The 10308-nt window shown below is 44.4% G+C and overlaps 1 long non-coding RNA gene across 1 annotated transcript; it reads right to left on the bottom strand.

The window, feature by feature from the left end:
* Positions 1-1786: 1786 nt before the first annotated feature.
* Positions 1787-9690, bottom strand: LOC144374951 (uncharacterized). The gene is made up of 3 exons (XR_013434177.1): positions 9383-9690; positions 7951-8245; positions 1787-4187 (listed from the first exon to the last, which is right to left on the bottom strand). It is a non-coding gene; the product is annotated as an uncharacterized LOC144374951 (long non-coding RNA).
* Between the last annotated feature and the right edge of the window lie 618 nt (positions 9691-10308).

The following is a 10308-nucleotide window of genomic DNA, read 5'->3' as shown; positions in this document are numbered from 1 at the left end:
CACCCAATTCAAGTCTTCATACGTGTACTGTGTATAATGATGACCATCACATCCCGCCATCCTTACTGATCCCCTTCCCCCTCCCTTTCCCTCCCACCCCTCTTCCCTATCTAGAATTCATCTCATCCTCCCAGGAAGTGGTTGCTGTGCCACGTGGAAGACACCCTCATTAAATCACACCATAGGAGTTTCCATGCCGTAGCCTGGAGCCCAGCTAGCTGACCCTTCTTCTGGATAGGAATGGGAGCAACCCAATCCAAGAGCTGCACGTCATGGCCAGTAGTGACCAAACGCCAGCTGAACAGAAGGAGCAGCTGAGAGACAGCCAAGGCTGAAGGAGGGAAGATGGCTGAGGAAGAGGAGCACCCCGTCTCCCTGGCTGTGGGGTGGCCCCGTATTTGTGCTGGGGAAGGCCAGCCTGAGCAACCCACTCTCAGACCCCGTGAGGGTAAACCTGGGTGCCGGCAGGGCAGGAGTCCTGGCCAGGTGTCCACTTTAGAAGGCACCTGTAGACTTATAAAGGAGCATGTTGTAAGGAAATGAGAGAATCCAGGACTTGGAAGCACAAAGTTTTCCTCCCACTTGCCGTGACCCTGTGATGATGGCCCTGGGGGGGGCGGTTCTGCATCATCGCACTATGGTCTTGGGAAAAACGGAATAGCCAGGAGGTGGTGGAGCTGGAGCTTCTGAAAGGGCAGAAGAGGAATAGCCCTGGGGCATGAGCCCCAGGAGTCTTATCGAGATTCTGGAGTGGCCTAATTTCTTAACGTGGTTAGTTTGGTGATGTTCTTCTCCTTTTTTCAATTGCTGTTCCTTTCTTCCTAAAGGTAAATGGAAACATTCTCATGTCACTGGATTCTACTTAAGTGACAGCTGATTCAAATGAGCTGTGCGATGTGATTCATTTCACTATTAATGGCATCACAGCAACTCAATAGATATTGTACTAACTTATTTGGAATTGTCTGCACTGCTATTTATTCACATTTTATGTTTATGGTGCAAAAACATAAGGTGAGTCAGATAAATCATTTCATTTTGATGAGGAAAATAAGGAAAAGACTCTGTAGTTTTTTTCCCCCTTTGGGTTTTAAGGCTGTTCGTGAAAAGACTCTCGGCATATGCTTCTTTGAGATAAAATATATGTTGTGCCACTGTCTCCCCTGCACACCATGGGTCTCTGCCTTCACCCGCTCACACTGGTTCTGAGGCATGCCTTATCTCTTCCTAACATGCAGCCTGCCATGTTATATTTCTTAAATGAATGGAAACCTTGTTTAAACAGGGGGGGGAAACAGAATGATCACCTCACCTGTTTAAATGGCCGCCTGAGCATGCTTTGGTCATCGTCATTAAAAATATGTTTACTTGGCAAGTTCTACTGGTGTATGAATTACTGTGTAAGAATTCCCCTATAATAGTTATTAGGGGCTGGAAATATAGTTAAGTGATTATTTCCTCAGGTATTTTAAAATTCAAGGTGACAGTTTAATAAAATGAAAAAGGAATTGGTTTTGGAATTAAAGATTAATTCTGAGTCTAGGTTTTCCATTTATTCCTTGTGTGACCTTGGGCAAATTACATGACCTTGTTAAGACCTCAGATGCTTCATTTATGAAACGAGAGTAAACGTACTTTCTTGGGTTATCCTGAGAAAGAAATACATGATAAAAAACCCTAACAGGGTACCTGACACAGAGTGGAGATGAAAGAAAAAAAATTGGGGGCGTCTTTTAACCTTTTAATTTTCATAATTTAAAAAAAAAATCTTTAACTGGAGACTCCCTGGTGATATGATATTTTATTATATAGAAGTTTAAAGTTGTCTTCTCTTGCATCTTCCAAAGGAGAGTCAGATTTGCATTCTCTTAAGGTAACACTACAGAGAATTTCAGTGAGAACACAGTGTTGGAGCCTGGGAATCAGGGCCAGTCACCTGGGCTCTGGTGATTTGATTTTCTCTTGTTCTTTGATCACGTAGCATCACTTTTCCATTTTAGCTTCAAAATTTCCAAATGTTAGCAAAACGAATATTTTCAGTTCTACAGGAGATAGTTCAGAATTTATATTGTAGAAGGGACTAAATGGATGGCAATATTCTGAATACTTGCAAAAGCAGTTTAATTAAGAAAGAGATGGGCTGGGTATCTAGCTTAGATGGTAGAGTGCTGGCCTTGCATGCACAAAGCATTGGGTTCCACCCCCGGCACTACATACACACACAAAAAGAGAGAGACAAGTAATGAGCATTCAAACAAAACCTTACAGGTGCAAATTCAAGACACTTACCTTTTATTTTTTCCAGAATGGTGAGTCTATAGTGCTAAAGATCCACGTGCACAGGTGCAGGACGATAGCATTATGGCATCCCCCTGGTGGGAAGGTCCGCTGGAATTGGGGTAAGGGACAGTAAACCTGTTGCTGGGCTTCACTTTCCTCCTAAATAAGGGTGTATTCCATGTATTTGTCATTTTCAAAATCTAAAAAGATGGCAGGTGGAGAATCAGTGTGACGTAGTAAAGGGTATGAGCTTGGGGTCAGGTAGACTTGATTCAGCACTGAGCAGAGGCCACAGCCAACTAGACACACATGAAGAAGTCAGTTCCCATCTGTACGTCTCTCTCTGGAAAAGGGGACATGCCATAGCATTTGCTGGCTGATTGTGAGAATTGAATGACATTGTGCATGACATTCTCTAGTCTGCTAGATTGTCACTAAGGATGACAATTTTTGTGTGTGTGTATGTGCCAGGAATTGAATCCAGGGACATGTAACCACTACCACTAAGCTACATCCCCAACCCTTTTTATTTTTATTTATTTATTTATTTATTTTTGAGATGGGGTCTCACTAAGTTGCTTCGGGCCTTGCTAAGTTGCTGAGGCTGGCCTTGAACTCACTATCCTCCTGCCTCAGCCTTCCGAGCACTGGGATTAAGGTGGTGTGCCACCCTGCCTGGCACAAATGATATAAGTATAATGTGAATGGCTCAGAGGAACCAATCCTATGAGGCTGAGGAGGTTTGGAACCTCACTGGGCTCTCCAGAAGAGACCTTTTAGGATTCCTGTGAAGTAAGGTCATGAACATATGGAGTAGATTTCTGACTTCACACTGTGGCCTCAGTATTAAGATGGAAATTATTGACTTTGACCCACCCTGGAAAGTTTGACAGGAGTTCAACACGTTTGACCTTCACAAGCCTGACCCGAGGAGCTAGGAATGGATGCAGAGAAATATATCTGCATCCAAATCTTCAGAACCCATCTGGTTTAAAGTTACGCATGCAGCTGGCTGAGGTGAGACTGGCCATGTGTGCTTCTTAATACTGTGGCTGTTTTCCGCTCCCTCCATCTGCATTTCTGGTGACACTTTTTTAGAGATTAAATCACCAGCTCAGGCAAAGCATTTTCTTGTGTTACTCCTTAGCTCATTCTCAAAATTGTGCTGCAGTTGGACGAGGTTCAATTGCTTCTGAGAGATGGTTGTTTGACTTTTGGATTCCATTCACATGACTTTAGCCTTCCTAACTCATGGATGATCATTAATAATAAATGCTGTCAAGAGTATGTTATGTGGAAACTCCCATTAAGAGGGTGCACTTCTAAGGCTAGATCTATTAGGCTGCAGGAAGGCATCAAATTTACAAGGAAACTTATGGCCTCTTAGAATTATGCTCCTGATCTCTTTCTCAATCTTTCTTATGCAACTTCTTATTTTAATGCAGCCATGTAATAGAATTACAGATTAAAAAGAAAATGTCAGAACTGAGAGTTCATTAATCCCAACCTTCCAACTCTACTGCTAAGATCACCGATGAAAATATTTTCTTTGAAAGGAGACTTTAAAAACATGCATATTACATGAAAGATAACCACCCTGTGTTAATATCTAAAAGGATACTTAAGCCAAGGTCAAATTAAAGATCAAGAAACTGAACTCTCAGGAACCCAACGGAAGTCACACAGCAGAGAGAAGTGTGACTTGGCGGGACAGTTTGGACATCAACGTGGGAAGAAGCGACTCTCAGTTTCCCTGGATATGTGACCCAGTTACTTAACTTCACAAAGCCTCAGTGTGTCCGTCTTACAAATGATAACGAGGATGCAGCCATGTAGGGATCCTGGAGGTATCACAGGAGATCTGCAAAGCAGGTTCGGCAGTACATCCTCATGTCGACTCTGAACACCTGGGAAGACAGAAATATACTGGAAGTCGAGTCACTGGGATCCACAAAGAATATGCTCTTTAACAGACAGAAGATGATAATTCTACATGCCTTATGACTCGTCCAGAAGAGTGAACCACCAGAGGAGAATCCAAATGAGTAACTCAGTGCAAGAAGCTGACCATGGGGTAGCACCAAACAGTCCTGGCCAGGAAGTGACAATATAATTGTGATCATCATGAGCCCCTGCATCAAGGGGCTGCTCCTTTCTGTTTGTGTAGCCTTGAGCACATCACTTTATCCCTCAAGGCTCTAGAGAATGGTGATGATGGTTTCTTCCAGGGTTGTTGTGAAGATAATGTGAAGTGACTCATGCAAAATGCTTACCCTGATGCTGGATGCTCATATTCTCTCTCTCTCTCTCTCTCTCTCTCTCTCTCTCTCTCTCTCTCTCTCTCACACACACACACACACACACACACACACACACATGTACGTGAAATTGCCACGAGGTACACATAACATAAAATGTCTGGTCTTAGTCATCTCTAAGTGCCCAGCTCAGTGGCATTCCGTTTTTTCTCACCTCTTGCCACTGTCTGTCTCCACATCTCCTCTCATCTTGCAGAACTGGAACTCTGTACCCATTAAACAAAACCTCCCTGGTCCCCTCCCCTGCAGGCCCTAGATACCAGCATTTCACCTTCTGCCTCTGAATTTGACTACTCTAGCTACCGCTTAGAAATGGAACCCCGTGGTATTTTTCCGTTGGGGACTGACTGTACTTCACATCATAATGTCCTTTAGATGCACCCATGTTGGCATATGTCAGAATTCCCTTCCCTTTGGGGGCTGAATGAGTCCACTGTGCGTTTGTACCCCTTTGGCTGGTCCATTTGGCTGGTCCATTCCTCTGCCGAAGGACATTGAGGTTGCTTCTACCCCTTGGTGTTGTGAATAGTTGCTGCTATGAGCCTGGGTGTGCAGACAGCTCTTGGAGACCCTGATTTCAATTATTTGGAGGATATATCCAAAAATGGAATTGTGAGTCATATTGTAGTTCCATTTTTAGCTTTTTGGAGGAACCGCCATGCTATTTCCCATGTTGGTTGCACCGTGATACATTCCTGCCAACAACGAACAATGGTTCCAATTTCTCCACCTCTTTGTCAGTACTTGTTATTTTCTGTTTTATTTTGGTAGTAGCCATCCTAATGATTGGGAGATAGGTACATATATTTGGAAAATGCCAGCTCTATATTATTTCATTATGTGTGTGAACGTTGTCGTGGACCAAGATTCCCATTGCCAACGGTGCTGAGAGGGCTAAATCCTGGGGTAGCAAGATCAGCCTTTAGTCTGGGGAGTGGGGAATCTTCTGTGGGTGTGTGTCTGTGGAGCGGAAAAGGCTGAAGGGTGTACAGAGTGGGGAGGACCAGGCAGCAACGTGTTCCTCCCCTGGCCACACTAACTCAAGATGGTCGTATTTCCACAAATAAATTTAAATTAGAAAAATTGATGCGGGGAGGATAAAAAAGTTGAATTTGATCAGTGTCTACTATATGCATGTGTTGAAATATCCCACTAAATCCCATTAGTTTATATAATTAATATGTATTAATAAAAATAAAATATCCCCCCCCCAAAAAAAATTTGGTTGTTGTAGATGGTGAAGCCTTTGGCTTTGGATATGTCTGAGTCTGGGCCCAGTGAGAGGATCAGTGAAGCTGGTGAGGGAAGACAGAGGTTCCCTGGCTGGGGACAGCCCAGACAGGAGCCTGCTGTCCTCAAGACCCTGGCTCTGGGATGGGGCTTGAGGGCACCCCTGAGCCTCTACCTACTCTCAGGCAGCAGCAGCAGCAGCAGCAGCAAGTCTCCAAGAGGTCATTGTGAGCAACCCAGGAATCCTCGATTTGTGACGTGAGCACTGGATTTTACTTGATTTTCTGTGACCACTCCATGACCATATGAGCAGCAAGGCCAGTGACCCGGCAGCCACCTGCAGTCCAGGCTTTATGAGTGGGCCACACAGGAAACTTCAACTCTTCAGGTAGATTTGATTGATGGGCGTCTGGATTTGTAACTGCCTGTGACTTTAGTTGCAGTTTTATTCCAATTTTTTTTCTGTGTGTCTGGGACGGGGGGAGTAGGGTAGAGGGAAATGTGTTTTTGCATTTTTTAAAAAATTTACTCCTTGGGTCTGGGATTGTGGCTGAGTGGTAGAGCGCTCACTTAGCATGGGCAGGACCCGGGTTCAATTCTCAGCACCACATTAAAAAATAAATAAATAAAGGCATTGTGTTGTGTCTATCTACAAAACAAACAAAAAACAAAACACACACAAAAACCAAAACATTCTCTCTCTCTCACTCTCTCTCTCCTGTGAAAAAAATTTTTAGAAATTTACTCCTCAAATTAAGTGCCTATATAATTCTATGAAGGTAGATATGAACATCAGTATTACTGTTCAAATCTTTTTTTTTAAAGAGAGAGAGAGAGAGAGAGAGAGAGAGAGAGAGAGAGAGAGAGGAGAGAGAGAGAATTTCAATATTTATTTTTCAGTTTTCAGCAGACACAACATCTTTGTTTGTATGTGGTGCTGAGGATCGAACCCGGGCCTCACGCATGCCAGGCGAGTGTGCTACCACTTGAACCACATCCCTAGCCCTATTGTTCAAATCTTGTGAAGTGGTTTTGGACATTCTGAGAATAGTGTGATTCGTCTGAACCCATTCTGGAAGATTTGAGCTCTAGCCCAAGACTCTGTGACTTACTCCCTCCCAGGTTCTGGGCAAGGTTCTGATAGTGCTTATTGGGTGTGCATGCTAAATACTTGCTTGTCTTTCAGATCCGAATACACATTTATGTAAGTGTCCAATGGCATACACTACTCCTTATGTAGCATACACAAAGTAATCGTCACCATCTGTGCTCAATAAATTTGGACTATAGTGGAGGACACAGCAGCTGCAGGCCCTGTCCCAGGGTTCCTGGGTATGCATTCTAGCCCTGTGTGTCCTCTAGATTTGCCACTCTCCATTTGAGATGTGGTAGAGCCCCTGAGGAATGTTTTAAATTTCAATTAATTTTCATCAATTTGAATTTCAGCAGCTACCTGTGACTAGCGGTGGTGATGGAGGACAGAGCAGAGAGCACAGGACGTTGAAGGAGGGTTTTTGTTATTGTCCTTGTTTGTAAGAGAGTAGAGACCTGCACAATCTTGCAAGCTCAGGAGCCCAGGGCAGCAGAGGGGAAGGCTTGACATTGAAAGATGGAGCAGGGAAGTAATCAATAGGAGGATCTCTGGGAGACAGCCAAGGGGCCAGGGCGCCTGCGGCAGGGCTTGGGAGTGCAGGGAGCAGGACTTCGTGGAGGGAGCCCGGAGCGTGAGGGTTTGGATCCTGCTCCCCCGTGTAGGCTGGCGGCAGGAAGTTGAGTGGGTTTCCAGCTGATGGCTTTCATTTTCTCTGCAGGATGGGAATTGAGATCATCGTCTGCAAGTGAGGGGAAGAATAGGAAGCTGGAGGTTCTGAGAGTTGAGAAGATTGAAAACAGCTCCGTGGAGAAGGTAGGCAGCCGAGGAGGGCGCAAAGTTCTCCATGTTTAGCTGAGGCGAAACGGGTTATTCCAGGGCCGCAGTGTCTCTCAAGTTCAGGGCACAGTCCGCCCTTGCGCCCTTCTGAGTCCACAGCCACAGGTCTGGAGGGTGCTGACCCACAGGCCCGCGAGGCCTACTGCCTGTGCCTCTTACATCTCCACCTCCACCCCGATCGCACCAACTCACCTTGAACTTGGCTTCCTTCAGTCCATTCCTGGGGAGCAGGGTCCACGGTCTGGTTCGGTCTGTGTTTCGGGGATGTCCAGTACAATTACGTGCACCCAAAGGAGACCCCCAGAACATTTGCTGAGTCAGTGAATAGCTGAGTAAAGAAAGGAAAGCCTCGTGGGGCAGAGGAGAAGCGCCCCCTCTTGGTGGGTTCACCTGGCCCACTCCTGGGCACCACTGGTCCACTCCGACTTCACACTGCCCGCTGGCTGGAGCCTCTCCTGATCATGAGGATGGTTTGAAGAGGAATAATCTGAAATTGAGTGAAATGATGTAGTGTGAGGAAAAAGGGATGCTGTGTTTGGGGACATTTTTTTTTTCTTTTTAAAATTTTATTTTATTCCATCTTTTCTTGTCTTGAGTCCAGATGTGGCGGACAAGCTGACACTCGGGAGGCTCTGTGTTCACCCACATAACTGATGTCACAGTTCATGCCCTGGCCTTCCCTTCTCAAGGGAATGAACAAACACTAGGCTTGGCCAGACCCTGACCTTGTGGGTTTCTAGGCCCCCAGAGTTAAATTCTAACTAGCACCCCCCCCAGCCCTATTCAAATTCTATCTTTTTCTTTATTTACCAATGATGTCGCACTTTGTCTTCATCTTAGCAAATGTTTAATTGGTGGAGAGAAAGCATGTCATGAATGGATCACTTGTAAGTGTCCATATTTCCCAAAGACTCCTACAAATGGCAGTTTGATGGAATTTCTGGGGTCCTATTAATACAGGTAAAGCAAAGTCAAGTCCAGTGAAGGCAAAGTGGAAGAAATGTGTGTAGTCCCGAGGCTGAAAGACCAGTACCAAGTCACTGGACACAGCTGGCTGCCCAGGCCTCAGCTCCTCCATGGGTTGGTCCTGCCTTTTTTTGAGATCAAATGGCTTGAGAAACCAGCGTCTAAGAGTCAAGAACCTTACCCGCTGAAAATATGGGAGGTCACCTCATATTCTCGCTTCTCTGTTCAATTAACTGTATCGCTGACGATGGAGAAACCTAAGGGTTGGGTGAGATTCCACCTCATCCTTCACAATGTATGTTTGCACTAATATCTGATCTTCTGAACTGAAGCACTTTGAGAAAATAAAATACTTCTCGGCATGGATGGCTCTGAGACTAGCGTTAACATAGAGTATTCTAGAATCCTGGAACAGGCTGTTTAGAGAAGAGTTCTTATTGATAAGCACCTTAAAAGCTTATTATGTGTATTGCAAGCTGAAATCTGACCATAGAAGCAGTTCCCTTGATTTCCCAAGTGACCTCATAAAAAAAAAAAAAAAGGTTTGGGATAACTGTAATTCCAAAATCCAAAGAAAATAAATTTATCCAGATGTTGGGCTTGGAGAGCCGTGTTGCATTACAAACAAAACTGAATATTTGTTTTTGGAAAAACTTACTACTGTACATAATTTGCAGCGAAGGTTCTACGTGGCTCTTCGTCCTCGTCACCGCTTCCTGTGTTCAGCCTCTGAACGCCACTTTTCCACTTGTGAATCTCCAGCATTTCTGTGTTTGTCGACAGTGCGCATGATTAAAATGATATTTTCATATTTCAGTGTGGTTGGAACTCCTTAAAGCAGAGGGTTGTAAGTGCAAAACAGAGATAGGCAGTTCCCTAATGGCTTATTACCATCCCATTTGCAATTCAGATCAGCTCTAAATTGACTGAAATTTTTAAACACATAGCAGGCAGTTTAAACTAATGATTGTCTGGAGGTTCACCACTGACATGAACTAAGCTTCTGTTCAAAACAAATTGCAAATAATTACTTCCTTAGAGTCAAAATGTCACTTTTAGAACTCCGTGTTATTGCTAGATTTTTGTCAGCTACATACAAAAAAAAAAAAAAAATCTGCTTTACAAAGTACGTTCTACCTTTGAAAGGCCTGAGTGACATCGTTTCCCTATTAAAAAGAAATAACACAACAACTCCTATGGATATATATGGAGCTACATCAGCTTCACTAGGAGCCACCCCCCCTTCCCCCTCTTCCCCTTCAAAAATCCTCTGTAAAGTGAAACACCCTAGGGGCAGTGGCAGGCCCACGTTGCCTAGCAACCCGCAGCAGGTAGCAGGGCTCAGCCACAGCTGGCCTGCTTCTTTCCTGAGAACCTTCTTATTACTGTTTGTGTTAATCTTTAACCAGGCTTTTTAACCACAGTCTTTCTCCTGGGTCTCTTGTCCTTAGATTGCAGGGGCCTGCTCAAATGTTGTCCCAGAGGTAATGGTATTAAGGGCGGCTATTGAATGTTTGAAGAGTGATAAGCAACTGAAAGGATTAGAATTGCATGTTCCAAGGAACCTTATTTTGCATCCTTAAA

The sequence above is a fragment of the Ictidomys tridecemlineatus genome, unplaced genomic scaffold (assembly GCF_052094955.1).
Source record: "Ictidomys tridecemlineatus isolate mIctTri1 unplaced genomic scaffold, mIctTri1.hap1 Scaffold_97, whole genome shotgun sequence".
In the NCBI taxonomy this organism is placed as follows: Eukaryota; Metazoa; Chordata; class Mammalia; order Rodentia; family Sciuridae; genus Ictidomys; species Ictidomys tridecemlineatus.
This window is presented reverse-complemented; position numbering and strand designations above follow the sequence as displayed.